This window comes from Chionomys nivalis, chromosome 4, assembly GCF_950005125.1.
Source record: "Chionomys nivalis chromosome 4, mChiNiv1.1, whole genome shotgun sequence".
In the NCBI taxonomy this organism is placed as follows: Eukaryota; Metazoa; Chordata; class Mammalia; order Rodentia; family Cricetidae; genus Chionomys; species Chionomys nivalis.
This window is the reverse complement of record NC_080089.1, coordinates 75,009,618-75,029,068: the sequence shown is the minus strand read 5'-3', so window position 1 is coordinate 75,029,068 and position 19,451 is coordinate 75,009,618.

Below are 19,451 nucleotides of genomic sequence, written 5' to 3'. Positions count from 1 at the left end.
AATTTCAAAACTCTACACTTGTGCTAAAAAAATCCCCTTCAAATAAATTATGTATCTCTGTATCTTGTTATATTTAATCTCTTCAAACATACTGAAGATCCATATTTTTCTTGTTTGTTTATACTCTAAACATCACTTTATTTAGCTAAAAAAGATTAGAATTTTATTAAAGACAACACTCAGCTCAATGTCCTGTTAATATCCTGCACTGTGGTATCCTTGATTCTAAGTGAAGCTAGGAACTGAGTCAAAAGCTGTAGCCAGAAGACAAACATTAACAACAGATTTAGATCATTGCTGTAAAGGTGTGTGCATAGTAGAACAGGTTGTTTGTTGAAACATCTACCTGACCACAACATCCAATAATAGTAAGAAAATAATAGTAAAAAAAAATACCCCAAAATGGTATTGCTGTGTCTTGAGGAAGGTTGTTTCCTAATTTTTTGAGAAATAGCCATAGTGATTTCCAAAGGGGCTGTACCAGTTTTCACTCCCACCAGCAATGCAGACATGTTCCCTTTATCCCACAACCTCTCTAGCATTAGTTGTCATCAGTGTTTTTGATCTTGGCCATTCTTACAGGTGTAAGAAAGAATCTCAGAGTTGTTTTGATTTGAATTTTTCTGATGACTAAGGATGTTGAGCATTTCCTTAGGTGTGTTTCTGCCATTTTAGGTTCCTCTGTTGAGAGTTCTCTGTCTAGTTCTGTACTCCATTTTTTAATTGAATTATTCATTCTTTTGATGACCAATTTCTTGAGTTCTTTGTATATTTTGGAGATCAGACTTCTGTCCGATGTGAGGTTGGTGATGATCTTTTCTCGTTCTGTAGGCTGTTATTTTGTCTTTTTGACCATGTCCTTTGCTTTACAGAAGCTTTTCAGTTTCAGGAGGTCCCATTTATTAATTGTTTCTCTCAGTGTCTGGCCAACACCATTTGTTGAATATACTTTCTTTTTTCCATTTGATATTTTTTGCTTCTTTGTCAAAAATCAGATGTTTGAAGGTGTGTGGATTAATATCTGGGTCTTCAATTTGGTTACATTGGTCCACCTGTCTGTTTTTATGCCAATACCAGGCTGTCTTCAGTACTGTAGCTCTGTAGTAGAGTTTGAAGTCAGGGATTGTGATGCCTCCAGAAGTTCCTTTATTGTACAGGATTGTTTTGGCTATCCTGGGTTTTTTGCTTTTCTATATGAACTTGAGTACCATTCTTTCGAGGTCTGTGAAGAGATTTGCTGGGATATGATGGGCATTGCACTGAATCTGTAGATTGCTTTTGGTAAGATTGCCATTTTGGTCTGTTAATTCTACCTACCCAAGAACATGGGAGATCTTTCCACTTTTTGGTGTCTTCTTCTATTTCTTTCTTTGAAGATTTAAAGTTCTTGTCATACAAATCTTCCACTTGTTTGGTTAAAGTTACTATGAAATATTTTATGCTATTAGTAGCTATTGTGAAGGGTGTTGATTTTCTGATTTCTTTCTCAGCCCATTTATCATCTGTGTAAAGGAAGGCAAATGTTTTTTTTTTTTTTTGTTAATCTTGTATTCTGCTACATTGCTGAATGTGTTTTTGAGTTGTAGAAGTTCCTTGGTAGAATTTTTCAGGCCACTTACATAAACTATCATATCATCAGCAAATAGTGAGTCTGACTTCTTTTCCGATTTGTATCCCCTTGATCTCCTTTTGTTGTCTTATTGCTCTAGGTAGGATCTCAAAAACTATTTTGAATAGATATGGAGAGAGTGAACAACCTTGTCTTGTTCCTGATTTCAGTGAGATCGCTGGGAGTTTCTCTCCATTTAGGTTGATGTTGGCTGTTGGCTTGCTGTATATTTCTTTTATTATGTTTAGGTATGTTCCTTGTATCCCTACTCTCTCCAAGATCTTTATCATGAAAGGAGGTTGTATTTTGTAAAAAGCTTTTGTCATATCCAGAACCTGGAAACAACCTAAATGCCCCTCGACTGAAGAATGGATAAAAAAAAAAATGTGGTACTTTTACACAATGGAGTAATATACAGCAGAAAAAAATGACATCTTGAAATTTTCAGGCAAATAGATGGATCTAAAAAACATCATACTGAATGAGGTAACCCAGACCCAGAAAGACAAATACCATATACACTCATTAATAAGTGGCTTTTAGACATAAAGCAAAGAAAACCAGTCTTCAATTCAGAATCCCAGAGAACCTAGGCAACAATGAGGACACTAAGAGAGATCTAACATAGATCTAATCTACCTGATGAGTTCCAGACTTGTTTTGACCAATTATTCCCTCACTGGGGCAAAAGCAACAAAAACAAAAAACTACCAACCAATCAACAGCTCTTACCTTAAAAGTTATAAGAGATACTTTCTTCTGGAACTGTTTTCAATGACCGTACCCTGAGTAAACAGATGTAGATTACCCCAAATTCCTTGTTCCCAAGTGGAATTGGTTTCATGAAGTCTTACAGTTTTACACAACAAAGAAAGTCATGAATAAAGACAAGTCTAAATATATTGGTAGATACCTCAGAGAGGTGGTTACAGCAAGATGGAGGGGGGTTCTTTATAGCCCTTATGTGCTGTCTTTTGGGATGGTGGGAGACAGTTATCTGATAAGTCAACAGGTTTCAAAAGGCTTTTATGTATTACTTACAGAATTTTAGTTCTGACACAAGGGTAGGCAAGGACTGGCTATTCAGAGAGCTAATGTTTGCCCAGGTAGGGGAATTCACCTCTGCATCTGCAACATTCCAACCTTACCACATCACTGAAGTTCTAATTAGTTAATCAGTGTGTGCAGTCACACCCTCTTCCTAAGAATTCTTGTTCCCACCCTTAACTCTGCCTTTTGGAAAATTAATGTATATACTTTGCCATTATATGTTTGGAGTATGTAATTTGCTCTTTTTATTTTATAGGGTGGTTACAATTAAGAGATTTCCTACAGAATCAGAAAAGACTTTGGACTTTGAACTTTTAAATACTGTTGAGACAATAAAAGACTGGTACTTTTGGAGTTAGACTAAGTACACTTTGAATTATATTATGGCCAAAAGCCTATGGGACCAAGGAGTAGAATTTGATTTGAATGGGATATCCCCTGCAGAAGGACACAAGGTTCAGGTGTTTGCAGATAAACATTAAAGAAATTAGAATTGTTAAACATGCAGGCTTTTTCTTCAATAGAGGAAATTGACACCTGTTCACCCAGAAGGATGGAGTAGGTGTTGTTTAATAACCTGGTGAGCTCTTGCTAATCTATAGAGCCCTCTCCCACCAGAATTCCCCTGAATCCTGAGTATTGAACCAGAGCCTATCTTCATGCAAGCAATCTTATGTACATTGTAAAAGAGTTTGCTATTGTGCTTATTACAAACACTCCCTACCTAGACCCAAATTCCTAAGCATTGTTTTTCAGTCAATAGTATATGTTTTGATACTTATTACAAACCCTTCCTCCTTGTCCTGAATACCGTGTCAGACAATACAATTCATTTTTTGTGGGAAAGGTGCTTTGCTAGAGAGATGTATCATGCAAAGGAATTCCAATGCAGCCACATCTAAAACTTTGTTGTGATAATTGTCAGGAGAAAACATTTTCCCAAAGTTTTGCTGTGTTGAAATAAGTAAAAAATAAACTGTTGTCATCAAACTCCAGAGGTTTGAACTAGTGGTAGCTAACAAAAGAAAGCTGGACTGACTGAGTTTCCTACTTTCCTCACCTGGATCATTTCACTGCCATCGTGATGTTTGCAGTTGTCTTGCACTGTTTATATGCTTGGGAAGTATTGGAGGATAGTGAATCTGGTGAGTTTCAGGGACTTCTTGAAGACTCTGAGTTGTTTTCTTCCTAAATTTAAAGTGCATCCCTACAAGATGCAATGCTTCATCCTCCCTTAGAACATGCTATTGTTTCACTACTTTTTAATATCCTGTGTCTCAACAAGCTTCCCTCCAAGATGGAATGGATTTATCTTGGAGGAAACTGCTAAACAATAGCAGAGTATACATAAGCATTCAGACATGGTTTTGATCAAATGTCAGTGAGAAATTCTGAGTAAGGGGAATGGAGACACAGAACAACAGTTTAAGGAGCGTGTTAAGGATCTGGATTTGGTTCCTAACACCTGAAGTGTCTCATAGCCACCCATAACTCCATCCCTGGGGTTCCAACATGTTCCTCTGATCTCTAGGGACCCCTGCACATACATGGAGCACATAAATCTACTCAGTCATATATTCATAGGCATACAAATTAAAACTAATCAAATAATGAATAAAATATGTTACAGTTATTCTGACAAAGAAGAGTTTAAGTTTCTTAGCTATGTTAGTGGTAACTCATTCAAATTTCTATATGCCCTTATTATTATAAATGCATGTTTCTAATGTTATAGCTAAAAACAGAAACTAGATCTTTTAAGTTCTTTTACTGGTGAACTAAATGGCTTATGGATTAGTGTAAAGGTTCCTATTTTCCAACATGGGGAAACAAGTTGTTCCTTATAGGGATGTATTACACTAACAATGTGAGCATCTCTAAAGAGTTCTAACAAAGTCACATCCTCACTTCAGGCTACAAATGCAATTTCCTCATTATGATTAGAAGCAAAAGTGCTACTACTTTTAAATCTGTACAATAATAAAGACAAACCATGAAAAGACAAGGTGACGGACTATTTATCAAGTTTAACAGAATGGAAGAAGCTGTATAATGAAGCATTGTAAAATAATGCTCATCTTATCCTTGTTCTAATCTAATGATACACCCACCTGGAGTGTAGGACCATGTAAGGAGGGTCCCGTAGTGATATAAACTGGAAATCTTCATCTAATTGCTCCTTCAAGGTAACAATGCACATACCAAAATTATTTCTCAAAGGTTTATTTGATGTTTGATTTTTTTTAACAGTCAATGAGTACAAAACACAAATAAATCACTATTTATAATATATACACATTTGAATAGTCTCTTCTTCCTTTTCATATCCTTGTTTATCTCCTTGAGGCTTTTCAGCAAAATAACCTGTACAAATACCTCCTACTAGAGAGCACAACTGATCAGGCCTTATGGGATTCCTCTGGCCAGGGATTATTGAAGTTGTTCTAGTCAGCTTTGGTTGTCAACCGGGCATAACCTAGAGTCATGTGGAAAGGAAATCTAGTGATGGATTATATAGGCCACCAATCACGCTGGCCTGTTGGCATGTCTGGGGTGGGAGAGTGTATTGATTATTAATTAAGGTGTGAAGGCCCCATCGTGGGTGGCACTGTTTCATGGGCTGGACCCCAGATTGTAAGAGTGAGGAGAGACAGCTCAGAAGCAAGCAAGGATCCATGTTTTTATTCCCTCTCGACATTGATTCAGAGTATCTCTCTAAAAGTCCCCAGCTCCATACCAGGGATTTTTAATTAGGAATCTCATTAGAATCTCAAATTTCACATAGTCAAAATGTTCCTTTATTAAAGATGCTTCTTTTTTTCCCATTGGGAATCATTTCATTGATTTATTTATTTTATTTATTTATTTATGAAAAATTTCTGCCTCCTCCCATCTTCCCCCTTCTCCTTCTCCCCCTCCCCAATTTATGCTGGTATTTTCTCTTATTCAGGTCTTGTGCATATACCCAAGCTACTATCAATTCCCATGTCCCATGACCCTGTTATGTCCATATGCTGTGGGACAATGATCTTTTATCTGTCACTTGTATTATTTTATTATTATTATTATTATTATTATAGTTTTTCAAGACAAGGTTTCTCTGTAGCTTTAGAGCCTGTCCTAGAACTAGCTCTTGTAGGCCAGGCTGGTCTCAAACTCACAGAGATCCACTTGCCTCTGCCTCCCAAGTGCTGGAATTAAAGGCATGCACCACCACTGCCTGGCCACTTGTATTATTTTTAATAAAATGTTGATTGGCCAGTTGCTAGGCAGGAAGTAGAGGTGGGGAAACCCCGCAGAAAGTAGAGGTGGAGCAACAAGAATTCTGGGAAGAGGGAAGTTTCAGTCTGCAGTCATGACCCAGATGCAGAGGACACAAGATGTGACTGCCTCACTGAAAAAGGTACCAAGCCACATGGCTAACACAAAAAAAGAATTATGGGCTAATAAAAGTTATAAGAGTTAATAAGAAGCCTGAGGCACTAGGCCAATCAGTTTATAATTAACGTAGACATCTGTGTGATTTCTCTGGGATGTAACTGCAGAAACTGGGCAGGACAGAAAGCTCAGTCAACATCCATAAAACAGATTCTCGGAAGTCCACCACTAGTTTAGGTCTTATAATCTTTGTAAATCTTCTTCTGTAATAATTTCTTGGGTGAAAAGTCTAATATAATACATACATATATCTGTGTATGTATGTATACATATGTACATATACATGTATATATCTATCAGTTAGGTCTGAACACTCCACATCTCTCATTATCTGCACCTTGATCAATTATGAATCTTTATTAACAGCCATCTATGGGGAAAAAAGAAGTTTCTGTAAGGACTGAGAGTTGGCACTAATCTATGAATATAAAGTAATATGGGGCAGCTGAATAGTAGGCTCTCTGAAAAATCCGTGTGAAGACCTACAATTTTAGAAGCTTTCCTAAGTGTTTACATATACATAAATCCAATAAATAAGAGAGAATAACTCTTCTAGATACCATAGGCTATCAAAAAGCCCAGCGCCAGGTGCAGGTACCTTTTGTTGCCAGTGGGGTTCCATAGGAATTACAGGTTGCTGGCAATGTTTTTGGGTTACCCTCTGAAACTTAAGACCTTACTGAATATACCACATACTTGAGTCATAGGACATGGGAATATTAAGTTGGTACTGAGATGGAAGCATTTTCTCTACTGGCTAGTTTTCAAATTTTATACACTATTGGATGATAAAAGTAATCAATACTTTTATCCAGTTGTGAACACTAAGAGCTACAATAATGACTTTCTTGGCAAGATAGACCCATTGTTGCAATAGCAATACAAAAGCTATAACTAACCAACCACTTTCTGATTTGGTATGAGGCCATCTCACAAGATAGAACTCATGCCCGGTACTGAAAGACAAATTATTTGTATAAATAATAAATATAATGCTAAAACTTTATAAAGTAAGACTTTATGTTTTTAAATAATCAAATTTAAGTATTTTGATTTAGCCTTCTACTGCTTTGAAATGAATTCATTTATCAATATTTATAATGCATATTATTTGACAGTGTCTATGGGTCGGTAGTCTGGACAAGGATTCATAAAGACCTCTAACCACATGCTCTCATGAGATACACTCAAATTATTGGCCAGGCTGTAATCCTTTCAAAATGGTACCATGCCTAAGCATCTGCTTGAAACTTGGTCACAAAAATGTTAGCCACCCTTAATCTTTAGTTTCTCTATACACTAAACAAATCTTCACTCCATGGCAACTGCCCTGGTAGCTCAGAGAGAGAGGAAGGTACAGGGAGCCAGCAAGCTACAGTAACAGACAGAAAGATATTAGGGTAATATAATCTTTTTATCATAAGAATATCGTCTTATCACTTCTCCCATATGTGAATCATTAGAAATGAATCAGTAGATCTAGGCTGTTATAAGGGATGAGTTTATACAAAGGCATAAATAAGAGAAATGGAAATAATTCTATCTTCAATAAAAAAAATTCCGGCTCCGTATTTTTAAATATCTAAGTGAAGAGGGTTGACCATTATCTCAACAGTCTATGAAAACATTGAATTTGGCTTTGAGAAATATTTTTGCTGTTACTAATTGATTTTGTAGATGCTGAAAAATATCTTTTTTAAAAAAAATTTGAGGAATATGTTTTGTTATTGTATTATATAATGTGATTTTAAAGGAAAACCCTGTGGCTACAGACACACTCCCACACCAAGTTATATAAAAGCTCTTATTCATTGGAACATGGTAATCTGAATACACATAGCTTCTTCTTAGGCCATTCCTTTGTATTCTGCAATGGATATTTTAGTAGGATTATAATTCTCTTGGGACTATAAGGTTTGGGAAGAGAGGCTGGGAAGTTGGCTAAGAGGTTAGGAGCACTAGCTGCTCTTGCAGAGGACCTGAGTTCAGTTCCCGGCACTCACATGGTGGCTTTCTCTCTCCCATCTGTAACTCTGGCTCTGGGGATCTGATACTTCCATGGGCTTCTATACACATGTGGTGAACATATATGTACATATATACATACAGTCAGGCACACAGACATATATATATATATATATATATATATATATATATATATATATATATGAGAGAGAGAGAGAGAGATTCACAGAGAGAAATACAGAGAGAAACACACAAAATTAAATCTTAAATATTAAAAATAAGGTTTGTAGTTTGGTCTACATAGTGAGTTACAGCCTAGGCCATATTACACAGCTAGACTCTATCTCAAAAGAGGAAGGGAGAGAGAAAGAGAAAGGGATTTGGGGGAGATCCTGGGGCTGAACCAAATGTTATCTCTCCTCTTGATAACTTCCTGAGCATACCGACTGCCATCTCCTCTGATCCCACAACTTTGAAACTTCACAGTTATAGCCTATGCGACCTCTTCCAAGGCCAGGCCAAATCTTTATTTTCATTTTTCCTAGGAAATCCCTTTGGGCTTTAAATTGAAATCCAAAAAATACTGTAAAGACATTTGCCTCAAATCTCAGCAGTGATAAAAAAAAAAAAAAAAAAAAAAAAAAAAAAAAAAGCTTCATGTTAATCAAACTAGTTTTAGAGGAATGTATTAAGATCAATTTTTATAAACCCCTCAGTGCAACCTATTCTAAAATTTTTCAAAGTAACATAGATAAAATACGCTATTGAACTGAAGCACTTGTTTTTCTGAGCTCTAAGTCCTATTTTATTAAAAGACGTTATATAATATTATATTCTATATCTACTATGAAGTTGGGCAGATTGGAAAACTGCTAGTGCCTATTAACACCTACAGTAAGGGACCATGCACTGCTTCAACAATAACTACATGGAAAATAGCTCTCTTGCGTAGAACATAAGCTTCTGGTCAAGAAATAACACAGAAGGGCTGAGCAAAGGAATCCCTGGCTCATAACTTTTCTTCTCACAGATTTTCCCTCACGGGAATATACTTTCATAAACTTTTTATTTTGTTTGTTTGGTTGGCCGGTTTGGTTCTGAATCAAGCATAGAAATAAGTCCCAGTTGTATGCTAAAAGGCAGAGGAGGCATCGTGACCTAGCCATGTCATGATCTTATATAACAAATAACAAAAAGAGCCTAAAAGCATTCGCAGAACTGTGCGCACCAGCAGGATCACATTTCAAGAATTAACCTGCAGGTTACTCAGTCATCAGTTAACCCTCTGCATGGAAAACCACACTCAAGGTATTGGAGCTCAGCAACTGTTCTTCGGGAAATGTCTGAGGTAAATGTCAGGTTTGCTATTGTTTCTATGAGCTTGAGCAAAAGCAATTACTTTCTATTTTCTCACTTCTTACCATAGGACAGGGAGAAAGCGCCGTGTTACATATGGCATGTTGAAATCTCAAAAAGATTACTGTTTTCAATTTTTATTATGAAAAAAAAAACGAGCCCCGAATTATCGTTTACAACAGGACCCATTTATCTTACTTTAATGTTGTCTAACTAACAGAGCATGAAGGACTCACACAGGTATTCTCTGCAAAGCAATAAAATTCATATCAGCCCCTCTGGTCTAGCATCTTGAAGGTTTGGTTTCTACAGAAAGAAAATGAATCAGGCTGCATGGGTAGCAGGAAGTTTAGAAAGCCATACTAGTCAAACATTTCAGACGGCTTGAAAACATTTTCTGGAACGTGCTCCAGACATGACAGGGGAGTGCCACAAGACCCCTGTGGCCGTTTCTCCTTTAAAGCACTGTCTGTGGAAGCCAAGAAATATTTGCAATTTTTTTTCAGAATTCTTTTCAAAAGTTTGAACTTTTCTACATTATGTCTCTTTTTAAAAGTTAGGTCATAAAAGTCATGAGCTGAGTCCCCATTAACCTTTGCCCTAACTTCTTAACTTTGAAGAGCATTGTGCCTTGTGTTTTAAGATAAACTAAATGGACATCTAAGAGAGGTATTCCAGAGTCAAATCAACTGTTAAGACCACTGTAGGAACACAGAGGAAAAATATGCCTTAAACGTTAAGCTGTTCAATTTACTAACCATTTACCAAGAGTGAAAGTATCATTCATCACAAAATATGTATAATTGTAAGCAGGTAGCATTTATCTTATTCAAAATTACAAATAGTCTTGAAAGTTTTTGGAAGATAAAACAGACACATTTCATTAACAAGCTTTACAATATTAACAATACTAAATGTGACTGAAATTTTCCAAATGTCTATTCCCTACTGGATTTTCTGTTTACTTCACTGAATCTCTTCAGTAATCCTGTGGGCCTGGAACCCTCCTCCTTATCTGCGTTTCAAAGATCAAGAGCCTAGATGTCACAAAGCTGAATAACAGAGACAAAGCCACTTAGTTAGTGGCTTCAAGGAAAAGTCCTGCTTATCCTTCAGAGCCAGCGTTGTGAGGTACAAACACTGACCTGAAGAACTTTCTTCTTACCCAAGGCTTGCCTCATTAACCCCTGAACATCCAGACTAGGATGTCCTGCGTGGAAAGAATCTAGTTTGTGTTTCTTTGGTGGCAGAATAAAGTAAATGTGTCATTATGAATACTGCAAATAAAATACTAAAATTTGGATGAATGTAATATTTTCTTTAAATGCTTCCAAGCAATGCTACACAAAAGATCTTAAATGCCACATAGTTACACTAATTCTTCTGGGTATTAATAAATAAAGTTAGGTCAGCAGACATGTGTCATGTTTCCCAGCTGGCCAGCACCTTTTAGATACCACGCTATGCCGGAAGCATTCTGCTCATGGAGTATAAGCCATAAAATGCATTTCTACCGCTTTCAGCTCAGAAAACAAACCACCAGAAATGTACTTGAGTTGCCCAAATTGCACTCATCGAAAAAAATTAACTTACAAGAGAGTTACTTTATCCAAAGCATATTCAGGGTTAAAGCGAATACTGTTTCACATACCGACTCAGGGATGAAATCCCTGCAGACAGCAATGGCTCCTTGGAAAGACTGGCGGGTGCCAGTTCCTGTCATTGACAACTGTCCCGTGATCAAGGAGGCTCTGTGACAGGGTTAATGATATCGTTCCTCATGTGGCCTCCACTCCCATTTTTCAACACTCTCCATTCAGCAAGTTACTCTGTAAATTTCTAAGGAGATTTTCTTCTTTATCAAACAAAGTCAGTTTCTGTTGCTTATTTTTTAAGAATCCTAACACTTGCTCTGAGTCTGAAAGGGAGAACTAAGCACAAGCCTGTCCCTGTCACCAAGCATAACTTTACATTCTGGATAGACTTAATATACAACATAATGAATAAGACAAAGGGCAGACACCAGAATCAGTACCGAATGTGACAAGTCTACCCTGCTTTTTTTTTAGCATCACTTCATCTACAGGGGCGCAGCCTAAGGATGGGATGGGCAGTGAACTGATTAGTTTTTGTCAACTTGACACACACTGAGGTAACCTGGGAAAGGGGTACCTCACCTGTGAACATGTCACCAACAGATTGGCCTGTGGGTATGTCTGGGGGTATTTTCTTGATTGATTCGTGATTGACTTGGGAGACTCCAGTCCACTATGGTCAATGCAGCTACTGGAAGCTAGTTCTGGCTTGTCTAAGAAAACAAGCTGACTCCTAGCCATGGGAGGAGGGGCTCTCCCTGGGGCGTTGGCTGGCTCTAGGAAACCTAGGTCCCATGCTGGATTTATTTGTCCAGTCTGAATACAGGGGCAGGTGCTTGTCTTAAGGCAGCTTGATAGGCCATGCTTTGCTGATGCCCATGGAAGGCCCGCTCCTTTCTGGGTGAATATAGAGAAAGGGTAGGTTGGGGGGATGCAGAGAAGAGGGAGGAAGAAAGTGGGAGGAGAGGAGAGAAGGGAGACTGCAATCGGGATGTAAAATAAGTAAATTAATTAAATAAATAAAGTACAATGACACTGTCAAAATACTATTGTTTTTAAAAAAAAAAAAGCTGAAAAAAGCCATGGAGCTTTCAGTTCCTGCCTCCTGGTTCCTTCCTTGGCTTTGGGTGAGCAACCGTAACCTTTAAGTCAAATAAATACATTCATTCCCCAAGTAGATTTTGGTCAGTTTCCAACCAACAAACAAAAAACTGTGAGTCTCTGGAAAACAGAGTACCAAGGAAACAATGGAAAAAGAACTCCAAAAAGCAGTCTGGCAACAGTCCTTTCTAACTCCCAGGGTTACTCAGAGATTCAAATTTTTTGAATCAGGCATGCATGGCAAAAAAATTACCAACTTAATAAATAAGTTTTTTTCTGGCTCAACATACAGTTGGGTAAGCAAGGCACAAAAAAAATAATAAAGTATCATGGCAACATCTTTGAAAGGTTGGCTGATTTTCAAAATCACCAAAGAAAAGAAAAAAAAAAGAAAAAGTTTATATCTGCATCTGGGCCAAATTTTGTTAATTGCCTGATATTAGCTATCCTCACAAAATTCAAATAAAACTCAGAGTTTCATAATCATAAAATTGTCAGTAAATAACTCAGTTATTTGTATCATGATATTAATGTTAAAAGACCATCAACATACATCATTAAAAGACCATAAAAAGACATCAATAAAAGACAACAAGAAATCAAGCTAGAATTGAGCTTGAAGCTACCTCACTGGTAACTAGCTTTCATTGTGTCTGGGGTGCTATGCAGTCAGCTGGAACAAAAATATCATCCTATCTCACTCAATTCTGAACTCTCTGTGCAATGCTACTGACCTACCAAGCAAGATGCATCCACTGGTAAATAGTGGCACATCTATTATAGGGGTCACCAAACTCTTTCTGATTGGTTTTGAGGTCTGCTGAGGAAGTAATAGTTCTTCATGGAGAAACTATTTCTGTTGTTTTGCTAAATAGACATGTTGTACTACTTAGACCGCCTTCTAAATAATTGTGCTTATGCTCATAGATTAGTACTTTTCTCAATTATGGTCAGATAAACTTCTTTCCGGAGTGAGTCATGTTTGAGCTCATGTGAGTCATGTAGTGGTTCATAATTGTACTGAGAATAAATGACTGTTGTTTGCTCAGACCTAAACAGAGCATTTATATTACTCCATCCAGGGCTCAGGGGACATTGGAAAAGAAGACACAGAAAGAATTTGAGAGCCAGAATAAGAAGTGAGTGTGTTGGAAAACTGTTTTCTAAGCAAGACATGGTCACTCACAGGAATTTTGACTATCTGAACAAGATTTCTGTAAGACTGGAAAGGTCAATATTCTGTCATGGATGGGGGGGGGTGTTTTACTAGAATTCATTCTTCCCTGAGATCTATAGAGAGTTAATTTTATTGCTGGGGTAGTAGTAAACTTTTGTCAGTGGTATAGTCACTAGTAAATTGCTTGTGCTTCTATAAATAATCCCACATCTTCCCCCATGTTCATTTAAAAAATCTTAGCTATGCTTACATGTCACAGAACAAAAGAACATGACACTAAGAGGACTAGCTTGGCAGAAGATGACCATCAGAAGTGAACAGTAGATTACAGGGGGAATAAGGCTGAATATGATCCAAATTCTTTATACACATATCTGAAAATGTCACAATAAACTCCATTATTATCTGGATACTAAGGTTCCATAGAGCCCCAAAACAGTGCACACTATTGTCAATGGTCTTGTTAACCATGCAGAACTTGAGGACCAGACCCTATCACTAAAGAGACCACATACTTAAATCATAGGACACAAAGAAATCAAGCTGGCACTCACCTGGAAACTCCACCCTTTCCAGATAGTTTTCATGGTGCTAAAATGTGCTAAGCATGCTATTGAAGGAGAAAATCAACAATCAATAACATTCGACTCTTAACTCATAGAGCTACCATGAGAGTCTCTGGCCCCCTGGTGCAATATTGGCACACTATTGGTATACTTGATTAGATTTAGGGCATGTTCTGCAAGATAAAAAGCCCCCATTTGACAGCATTTTAGGTCCAAGAACCTATGACTAGAGAGGTCATAGGCTTTAGGGGAGAACTTGTTACCAATTATTCAGCTAAATGTCCACAGTATAAAACTGATTTCTAATGACTTACCGTTATGTTCATAGATTACTGACACTCTCAGCCTCATCAGAGAAGCTTCTTTCTAAAATACATGACTATTGATACAGAGACCCACAACTGGACAAAGAGCACATAGAACCATAGGCTGGATAAAGAGAGAACATAATAGGACAAGGCAGAGAAATTGGATCAATCAAGCAAGGGCAAAGATAAAATAAAAATAAGATACCACTGGTAACTCCAAGATTAAGCAGCACTTTGAAAAACAATAAAATCCACAGGCAATGTGTGTAAAAGAAAGAGAAGACTCTAGTTCCAAAGGCATAGGAGAGAGTTACAAAATGATCATTACAAAGTACTCACTCATAAGTGGATTCTATCCATAAATAAAGGACATTGAGCCTATAAGTCATGATCCTAGAGAAGCTAAATAAGAAAGTGAACCCAAAGAAAAACATATAGTTATCCTCCTAGATATTGGAAGTAGACAAGATGACCAGGCAAAAATTGGGAACTTGGGGATTGGGGTGGGGTGAGGGTAAGGGGAGATGGGGAGATAAAAGTGAGAAGGGGAGGATTGGGAGAGCTTGGGGGAATGGGAGGATTGGGATGGAGGATGAGTAGATATGGGAGCAGGGAAGTATATATCTTAATTAAGGGAGCCATTTTAGGGTTGGCAAGAGACTTGACTCTAGAGGGGTTCCCAGGTGTCCAAGATGTCCCTAGCTAGTTCCTTGGGCAGCTGACAAGAGGGAGCCTGAAATGGCCCTATCCTATTGCAATACTGATGAATATCTTGCATATCAACATAGAACCTTAATCTGGAGATGGATGGAGACAGAGACAGAGACCCACATTGGAGCACTGGTCTGAGCTCCCAAGGTCCAAATGAGGAGCAGAAGGAGGGAGAACATGAGCAAGGAAGTCAGGACCGCGAGGGGTGCACCCACCCACTGAGACGGTGGGGCTGATCTAATGGGAGCTCACCAAGGCCAGCTGAACTGGGACTGATGGAGCATGTGATCAAACTGGACTCCCTGAACGTGGCGGACAATGAGTGCTGACTGAGAAGCCAAGGACAATGGCACTGGGTTTTGATCCTACTGCATGTACTGGCTTTGTGGGAGCCTAGTCTGTTTGGATGTTCACCTTCCTATACCTGAATGGAGAGAGGAGGACCTTGAACTTCACACAGGGCAGGGAACCCTGACTGCTCTTTGGACTAGAGAGGGAGGGGGAGGGGAAGTGGGGAGATGGGGGAGGGAAATGAGAGAAGGGGAGGAGGTGGAAATTTTTAATAATAATAATTTTTTAAAAAGAATTATCCATAATTTAAGGAAAGGAATGCCCATTTAGACACAGGAGGCATGTAGGACAAGAAAGAGGCAATACCAAAAAATGTTCCTCTTATTGCATAATGAAAGCATTTTAATAAGAAACAGTAAAGATATATTTTAAGTAGCAAAAGAGAAACACCAAGTCACCTTCAAAGGCAGATATATAATAATATCGAATTGCTTGTTTAAAACATTGAAAACCTGGAGAGCTTGGGCAGATATTTTTCAAATTCCTAAAGATAAAGTGGTAGGATGAACTACTATACCAAGAAAAAGCATCTGTCATATTTGAAAGAAACGTAAAAACTTTCTATGGTAAAAAAAATAGTTAAAAGAATTTATGACTAGTAAGCCAACTCTACAGAAAATACTTGAAAGAATTATTTATACTGAAGAGAAAAATTAATCCATCCAGCAAGGCCAGAAGAAAGAATAAACCATACTATTTAAGCAAGGAAGAAGAAGAAAAAAAAAAAACCTAACAATAAAATCAGTAAAACTGCAGACCAATACAGAACTTTCAATAATAACTCTGAATATTAATAGTCTCAATCTCCTAATTGAAAAGGGTATGAATAAATGCCAAAATGAAGACAATGAAAATACAAAGATCTGAATGAAATACATTAAAATATAATTAAATAAAGAGATATCATCTCTGGGAGAAAAGCCAAACTGAAATAAAACTTGAAAATTCAGAAATACAAATTCAGAGAAAAGCCTCACCAATAGCTTAGACAAATTATAATAGAGAATATCAGGCCTTAAAGACAAAGAAGAGATATTGGGGCACTCAGTCAAAGAAAATGGAAAAGCCCCCAGAACCAAAGAATGAAATACGTAGAACATCTGAGACATTGTAAATGACCAAACCTATGAATAATAGGTATAGGAGAAAAGATCCAGAACAAAGGCACAAAAAATATTTTCAAACAAAATAATAGAACTTCTCTAACCTACCCAGATCTAAAAGGCATGCAGGACATAAAATAGACCACACAAGAAAACAAAGTCCTTTCATCATGCAGTAGTCAAAATGCTAGTTGCACAGAACAAGAAAGGAAGCTGAAACCTTCAAAAGAAGATCAAGTCACATATAGAGGCAGGCCCTTCTGAATAACAGCAGATTTTTTTCAATACAACGTTAATAAATATGAAAGACCAAAAACATCCATTCCAGACTACTCTATCCAGAAACATAATCAGTCATAGTCAAAGAAAGGAATTTTTCCAAGATGAAAACAGATTTAAGAAATTTACAACAATGAAGCCAGCTCTAGAGACAATGCTGGAAGGAGTACATAGGTCTGAAAAGAAAGTTAAGCACACCCAATCACAAGGAACAAATAATTCCAGAGCACTGAAACAAGGGTTCTAATAGAACACCAAAAATAAACAAAATGATGGAAATTAATAGTTTAATACAGACTTTAATATTGGTGGTATCAACCCCTCAATAAAAAGACACAAGCTAGTCGATTGGATCAGAATACAGAATCCATCTTTAGATGGTCTCCCCAAAAAACACACATTTCTTAGTGTGAATTTTGCTGTTATAAAACACCATGACCAGAAGCATAGGCTTCCATAACAAACTGGCACTAACCTGGCCAACTAAAATCCACTTAAAACCTGAGAGAGTTTGGGAAGGAATTCTAGGCAAAATTAAAAAATAAAAAAATAAAAATAAAAAAACAGTGACTAGAAACATAGGCTTTCCTACAACAAATTGGCACCAACCTGGCCAACTAAAATCCACTTAAAACTTGAGAGAATTTGGGAAGGAATTCTAGGCAAAAACATAAAAACAAACAAACAAAAAAATCAAAAAACAGCAGACTTAAGCACAGCTTAATGCTGTGGCTCCTTTAAGAGAGGCTTTCCTGATTCAGTGGTAGCAGAAAAAAGGTTGTGTGGTTTTGAAACAGCAGCTTTCTGGGCCAAACAGTTCTGACTCTTTCAGGAGGTCTAGCTATGGAGCATTTAAATGGGTTCTGTGAGCAGAATACTACAACTTGCTTAATGGCAACATAGACATGCTGTGTGTCTAAAAATGGAGCAATGTGCATGGCTCTCGGAGGCAGTAAATGGACTTCTGCCATGTTGGACTTGGCAGAGCAAGCAGACAGGACCATATTTGTCCTAGAAATTCTACCACTTAAGTTTTTAAAAAGCCCTTAGCATTTTACAATGCAGTCCTGGTCAGAAAAGGATTATAGATACACAATAAAGACAAATTCAGATGAAAAAGAGGTCTAAATGCGTGGCAGTGTTGGATAAATGTATGTAGGCTTGGGAAAAATAAGAAAAAGAATATAGAGAGTTATGAAAAGTTTTAAAAAATAAAACAAAGTCTTTAAAGAGAGTAAACATGCAGAAAAGAAATAGAGTAAGAAAAATAAACCATGTAAAAGTGTGAAATGCACAAAGAATCTGGATGATGTACATTATTGTGTTTTCTTTGATTATGAATGAACTAAGTACAGAGAGACATTTCATTGTACAGACTGTTAAACTAAACCAGCAGATATACTTTAAAGGTTTCTTGACTTCAGAATTTGGGTCTAAGGATTTGTTGCTTTGGAAAAGAGGTTCTTCTTTTGTTTACACAGAAGATGAGAACCTTTGGAATCCTACCAAACCAATGTGGTCTGATGGACCAAGGCCCCCAAAATGTCACCATAAACACCCCCAAAAATACTTCACCTAACAAAAAGCAGGAAGCAGTTTGGAAAGAACTATGCCCAAATATTCTTTATAAATGTTTGTTTACATTTAAAGGTGTATATGCCATAGAGATTTGCATTGGTATGAATCTTGGTTTATTGATACAAATTTAAGGTCAATTTTGTTATATGAAGGTATTGTGTTTGTGCAGCTCATTTAAAAATGTAATGTATAATTAAGAAATACAGGTTGATAGGTAATCATCTAAAATAGTCATGCTTGTAGACATGTTAGTTAGGTTTTATAGATATATAGAGATATATTTCAGTTAGATAGGTATTCTTCAAATCTTTCAGAGACCTTCAGAATATGGCATTTAAAATGTTTTAAAAACTTAGAACTTTTCATGACTATGAGACACATCTGCTCCTGGCAGCACCAATAACTTCAAGAGGAAGGTGGACATTGAAAAGGCAAACCATTTGGGCAAAAAACTGATCTTGCCTGAACTTTTTGATGCTATGCTGTATGAACTGGACATGCAGGACTCAGAGAAATGACTGTTGAATTTGCCTAAAGATTAGATAGTCCTTTGTGGTTTCTGCTCCATGTAAGAGTCTGCCAGACATTCTACATTACACAGAAGAAAGTGACTGACATACTGCCAATACAGGTAAAACTGTCTTCGAAATTTCCTGTTTCATAAAAAAGTCTTCTGGATACTATGGGCCTATAGGCTGAAGATGGATGCTCCAATGGTACAGAAGAACTTTAGTTTACTGTCCAGGCAGCAAGATGTCTCTGTCAATTTTAGAGTTTTGGAAGTTGCTTACAATGTACTTCCTATTTACTTAGGTAATATTATATCCTTCTAGAGTCTTTGATGGAGTTGAAGAATATATAGTTATAGTTTTTGTTAGTTATGATAAAAGATAAAGTAGATATAAATATTGTAACTGTAAATTTTGCTTGATCACTGTTTTGTATAATTTTACTATGTTAAAGTTAAAATATTCCTTCTTATTTAAACAGAAAAGGAAAGATGATGTGGGAAGTCCTTCTGTATATGTGTTGCTTTTATTGGTTAATGAATAAAAGAAACTGCTTTGGCCTATAGCAAGGCAGAACTTAACTAGGTGGGGAAAACTAAACTGAATGTTGAAAGAAAGAAGATAGAGTCAGTGAGAAGCCATGTAGCCCCCGCCAGAGACAGACACCAGACAGAACTTTACCTGGTAAGCCATAGCCATGTGGCAATATGTATACTAAAGGATTAGTTTAGGATATGAGTTAGTCAGAAATATGC